We start from the raw sequence: 6,463 nt of genomic DNA, 5'->3' as shown, positions 1-6,463 counted from the left end.
CACACTTTTAATCCAGGTTACAATAATCCACACTTTTAATCCAGGTTTTTACAAAGTAGCTACATATTGTGCAGGTATAAAGACACATTTGTATATATTTTTGTGTACATTTATTTTTTTAAGCTATTTGACTAACTTTTATTTTTTATTATTCAATATTTTACTAACATAACCTGTTTTTTGTGTGAACTGCTATGTCAGTCAAATGTTCAATTTTGGAATAAAGGGGTGGAAATTAAATCGATGAATCGGCAAAAAAAAACAAAAAAACGTTTTAATCGAAAAAGTAATGGGCCGATGAATCGATTATTGAAATAATCGTTAGTTGCAGGCCTACATAGCTGCCATTCTTGAAAGCAGCCTGAGCTTCACACACGTCATTTATTTGACCTGCAATATCTCACTACCTTGGTCTTCTTCCCATTCAGCCAGCAGTTCACAGCAATTGCAATCAGCAGCGATCAATGGGCAGGAATAATTGAAGTGCCTGCCATTGCAACTAGGCCAAGATGACGTCACCTTGAGGTGAAGGCAAAGCTGGAGGTGAGGGTTAAAGGGAGGATGGGTTGTCATTCAACAGATGAGCTCTGACTAGTAGCTTTCAGGGGCTGCAGATGGGGAGGAACCCACTTTCAACAACATATTTCATTATTCTGCCTCTACGTTAGGGGTGGGGTTAGAATCTATTTATAGATGCATTGCATCATGGACGATTCTGAATTGATTTTTAAAATGTCAAAATAATGTTAATCTGTGCCGCTGCTGCAGACTAGCTGATGCAGTGCTTTGCAGTGTTTCCCCTACCATTATCCAAGGAGGGCACCCTGCCCTGTCAACAGAATCAAGTGCCCAGTAGAGGCGCACTACAGACACTGGCGTGTATTACAGGCAAATTAACATTGGAGAAGAAGTAATTTCTTCTTCTACGCTTTGAATTTTACTTTGTCCTATGAACTCATCAGTAAAACATGTTTATCAAAGAAAAGAAAAGTGTACAGTGAGTGCTGAGTGATTAAAATGGGGTGGACAACAACATATTGTTTCACTGAGGTCCAATCAAAGAAAGTTTTTATGCCAAGAAACTGTTGTGGTTTTCAAAGAGTACACTTTGCTAACAGCTAACTATGCTAGCAAGCCTTTCTCTGATGGTGATTTTTTAAAGAAACATGGTAAAAACAGAGCAGGTCTGTTGTGTCCGGAGGGCCAAGATAAGTTAGAAAATATCAGTTTGTCACGCAGGACTGGGACTCACCTTGTGGAACTGACTGATGAAGATTTAGTAAAATAAGCTCAAAGGCAGAGAGAGGCCTTTAAGTTACGGTTTACTGGATGAAAGTAATAAAGGACACTGCTCAGCTCCTATTTTTAATCTGTGGGATTAACAACAGTTTTGAGATAATGGAGGTGTTTTTGAACCTGGAGTCTCTGAAAGGAAAAAAACGGAGAGAGTATTTTTTATAACCGTCTGCTGTCATGAGAGAATGAAGCTTCTGTGGAGTAAAGTTGGCACAACGGACACGTCACCAGAGTTAAGTGTAAAACATGTCGGGCTGCTGACAAGAATCCAGGATAAAGTGAAAGAAGAAAACCCAACCAACCAGGATGTTATTTTTCATCCATCAGGAATCACTGTCATGTTGTGTGTGTGAAACTGTTAATTGTGTGTGAATTATCAAAAAAAATGTGAAAGACAAAAACGTGTGAATTATTGTCAGGTTCTCTGTTGTGATGCTGCACAGAGGAGCTGCAGGAGGAGGACGTCTGCTTCCATCCCCAACCTGCCACAGCTGACCCGTCATCAACTTTAGATCCTGTAGTTGTACAAAGTTTAGTGAGGAGTTTGTGGAGGTGAGCTGACACTTTATTTAGACGTTTCTCCTGTGTTCCATGAGCACAGTGAGGTAAGAGTCTTCTGGTTTGGTTCATGTGATTTTTCTTCAGCTAAGAGAAAATACAGTGGTTTGTTTTGTTTGGGCCTGAAGTTGGTAAGACTCCACAAAGTTAATCATTTCACTTTTGTAAATAAAATCACTGTTCTATCATATAATCTGACTTGGTGGCTGCTTGAGTGGTGCAGAAGGTGGAATTGCCCATAATTAATAGCATCCCGGCGGCTGTTATTGCACTGGGGTGTAACATCACACAAACACTCCATCCATCCGTTTCTGGCCCGGCCCTTCGCTCCAATTTTGGAACTCAATGTGGCCCGCGAGTCCAAAAGTTTGCCCACCCCTGTAATAGCCGATAGCACGACTTGTTTGGTGAGTTTTACCACAGACATTTAGACGTTGTGTTAGCCCCATTAGCATGATTAGTCTTACGGCACAATGGATAGAAAAAACTTTGAACTTAAAACAGCTGTCCTTCATGCACAGGAGTGCAGAGGATCCACACTGCAGCTATAGGAACCCAGAACAAGCCTCCACAGGTGAGACAGCATCGCAGGTGACTAATGCTAATAAATAACATGCAACACTTTTCATTTAATATAAGTTAAAGTGCTGTGCATATCATATGGCTGTTACTGAATATATGTCACCAGCTCTTACAGCTGTTGTACAATTTTTGTAGCAAATAAGCCTAAATAAGATGCTATGCTCTGACAAAGGAACATGCAATAAAATATCGATCTCGGCATCAGTTGTCGGCCGAATAAGTTAACATATAGGCATATCGGATATCAGCCAAAAATCCAATATCGTGCATCCCTAATGTTCAAATTTGTTCACTGATTTATGTGACATTTTGCTCAAAAGCAGGCGTTCATATGCACCAATACGGGCAAAAACATTGTTGCCCTTTTACATTTGGCAGTGGGCAATAAACAAACAAGATGTCACCCTGAGTTCTGTTTCTGTGTTGAGAAAGATTTCTACAGCTACACAAGTTAAAGAGGCTGGAAAATGACTCGCTTAGCCTCATCCTACAGATAAAGAGTTCATTGAAAGTTCATAGGAAGATTGTAAAATGACTGCTTTAGTTTCATCAGAACACCTGCACGACTACAAGCCCACACACACGCGCACGTCAAAACACAACACTTTCCTACAGCAACAGTAGTACGGCTTTTATTTGATGGCAGATAAGATTTGGTGTCATGAAAGCCAGCAGGTGGACAAGTCCAGAGTCCAGTCTTGTGACTGAGCAGCAGCCTTGACGTGATTTGCATTCAACTATTTGAATGTCCTCTGGATCTGTCGCAGGCTACTTACGACACGTCAGTCCACCGGAGCGCTGCTGGCGACAGCAGACGGCTCGGTTAAATTAAGCCAACGCAGACGATCCTCAAAACTAAAGCACACACACCTAACACTAAAAACACCACACACACATTTGGTTTTTCTACAGAAACGCAGTAAACACTGACTGAATGCTCATGACATTTGTTCAAAAAGTTAACATTGAGTTGTCAAATTTTAAAAAGGCTAAACAGAATTCAAGTGAGCAAAACTGTAGCTAGAAGGTAAATAGAGAGTTAAGACAAAAACGGGCCATTTTCTAAAGAAACTAAAACAGAAAAACAATAATGTAAATGCTGACTCAGTATTTGAAGTGCAACTTTAAATGTGAGTGGTATGTGTGAAGGTTTTAGTAATGTGTGGCAGCAGAGCACACGCTGAATTACCTTGAACAGCTCGTGGGAGTTCAGGTCAAATAATGGAGCTGCTTCAATGTTCAAGCAAAGAACGGCAGACCTCCAGACACACACAGCACGAGGGCTTCAACAAGTGCGTCTTTTCTTCTCGTTATCTCAGACAGTTATTTTAGTTAGAGCAGCACATCAACAGTGTTCAATCCAGACAGGTCAGCAGACTTTAAAACCTTCACTGAACGTGTACTCTGCCCTCGTTCTTGGAACTCCAGGAAAACTTCAGCCCCCAACCTTTTGCCTCCACACAGACTCAAAGTCCAGCGACCAGCATGTTAGAATAAAATGCAACACGTACACAGAAGCTGTTCCAAAAGCCTCCAAATAAACTTGAAATCATTTTTGATCCAAATGGCCTCAAGCTGTAGCAATGGCAGGAGCAAACACACTGTGAGCTGTGTTGCACATCTGTCACCTGCCCAGAAAGCAAAGGTAGAGAGACAATGTTTTTGTCTGGCTCCGTGTGCTTGTCTGTGCAATTAGCAAAATATCTCATGAACCACTGGACACATTTGAATGAAACTTGCAGAAAATAATCACTGAACGTACAAGTGATTAACGTTTGGAGTCAACCCAGTTCAAGATGGCTGCCAAAACCAAGTGACCTTGAAAAACACAAAAGTGGCTGTAACTCTGCTGATTTTACAGAGAATGAGCTGAAGGTTGATGTGGTAGCAGCTAAACACAGCTGCACATCTAACATAACCTGAGCTCTACACAATGGACGACATGTCTGCTTCATCATCGGTCTGCTGGGAAAACGTGGAGAAGAGACATGAGACAAGCATCTGCAGCTGAAGCAAGCCGTTTCACACATTCAGCTCGCCCAGCACACATCATGGAACTTACAGCATTAAATGTTTTACGGTGCGACTACAACAACTAGACCTGTGACGGCCTAAGACGTGATGAGTGCCGCGTCGTCCTGGAAGCAACGCTGAGCCTGTAATGTCTTTTAGTTTCAAACGTGAGAATATTTTCAGGAAGAGTTTAGACAGCACGGCTCTGTTGATGCAACATTCTTCAGACCTTCAGCACGTGTTCAGTGTGCACAGCTTCTGCCTCACATGTACACACGCTAAGCTTTCATCTATATGGCTCACATAAACACAACTAAATGCATACAGTAAAAGCCCAACACCCCCTGAAGGAATGCATATTGCCTGCCACATTTCATCCTACACTTTTGGACAGATCCTGTTTGCTGAGAAATGACAGGACTTGATGTATGATGCAAATGTCACGCTCACAGCATGTGTTGGGAAGAACTCTCAGCTACTACCACAGCACAGCTGAGCTCAATGTGTCAAAAATGTTCTGAGTTGCAGCTAGTTTTGGTGTTTTAAAGGTTAGCTTGCTGTGGCGGCCATCTTAACTGGGTTACCTCTGAATGTTAAATCAGCAGCAGATGTACACCCAATGATTCCTTGTGGAGAGTTTAATTAAAATGTGTCCATTGTTTTCTGAGGTATGTTGCCACAACAGACAAGTACACACCTCCCAGTATGTCCTCCCAGTACGTCCTCGTCCTGGACGGAACTGCCTCCTCAAAAAGCCTCAAGGCTAACTTAAACATTTGAAAGGGACAGGACTGGACAAAATGTAATTTATTTACAGACAAATGCAACAAACTGCAAGACGATGCGCGCTCAGCTGGTGGTGTTGCGCAGTATCTGGTCTCATGTTATATGACGCTTCCGGTGACATGACGAGCCTAGCATCTTCGAATGGGCGACATTAGCATACGTAGCCCCGCTGCTAGTTACCCAACACGGCCGGTAGGCTACAGCACAAGGGGCGTTTAATGTCGTCAACACGACAACCGACGTTATTTGACCGACTACAGGTGCCCAGAGAAGACAGGCAGCGGTGCCCGCCACAAGCCGCTCATCTGCCGTTTCTGCCTTCATCCATCTGAGCTCGTGGCCGCTCCAGCGACACAACACGTCACGCGCGGAACGCTCGACAAATGTCCGCGGCTCTGATTACCTGACGCGGCAGCTGCTGGGCTCGTCCTACCTGCGTCGTCCACCCACAGCCGGAGGGGCGCAGCGGCACTGCTCGGTCGACAGGAGGCAAATCCAGTGAAACGGGCCGGGAGGCAGAAATGTGGAGGCTCGAGAGGAAAAAGTCCCAAATGTTGAGTGTTTGGAAGCAAACGAGCTGAGGCGCTCTGTGTTGTTTCTGCTATGGAGGAGCGAGCACAGACTGCCTCCTCCTCCTGCTCCGCCTGCTCCTCCTCCTGACACCACCCTTAAAGGAACAAGCTGCTCACGCACTCCCACCGCCACGAGCACGCAGGATGCAAGCCCTTCAGACGTCACACTGTGTGCTGCACTGTGACAGCCATGAAGTCTGAGCATCATTGATCCAGGGTGAGCTTATTTATGAGGCGGCCTTATTAAACAGTAAACATGTAAACAATAAACATGGCGCACCTCTGTCACGTGCACACACATTCACCCAAGCGTGGAGTGCTAGTAGTGGAGACTGATCCCCAACGCACATTCTGAGGACTAACAGGGTGCACAGCTGCGACAGGCCCTTTTTCTTTCTTCCTTCCTTTTCATCATCGTGTATTTGAAGTCAACCCTGTCTGTCTGTTAGCAAAATATCTCATGAAACAGTGGACTGATGTGAATGAAGCTTTCAGGAAATGATTACTGGATTAACATCTGCAAGTGATTTACTTTTGAAGTCAGTCCAATTGAAGACAGCCGGCAAAGCCTGCTCATTTTACATAACACAAAAATGGTTATAATTCAGTTACTTTTACAGGGAATGTAGTAATATTTGGTGTGGTTGTAGCTGAAC

At 43.7% G+C, this 6,463-nt stretch overlaps 1 protein-coding gene across 1 annotated transcript in view; it reads right to left on the bottom strand.

Moving 5' to 3' along the window:
* nrip1b (nuclear receptor interacting protein 1b) overlaps positions 1-5,859 on the bottom strand; it is a 149,745-nt gene extending 143,886 nt beyond the window's left edge. The window contains exon 1 of the mRNA XM_037688165.1: positions 5,639-5,859. The gene's annotated coding sequence lies outside the window, so the exon portion shown is untranslated. The remainder of the gene's footprint in view (positions 1-5,638) is intronic.
* Positions 5,860-6,463: the final 604 nt, after the last annotated feature.

Source organism: Nematolebias whitei, chromosome 14, assembly GCF_014905685.2.
Source record: "Nematolebias whitei isolate Nwh7 chromosome 14, NemWhi1, whole genome shotgun sequence".
NCBI lineage: Eukaryota > Metazoa > Chordata > Actinopteri > Cyprinodontiformes > Rivulidae > Nematolebias > Nematolebias whitei.
This window is presented reverse-complemented; position numbering and strand designations above follow the sequence as displayed.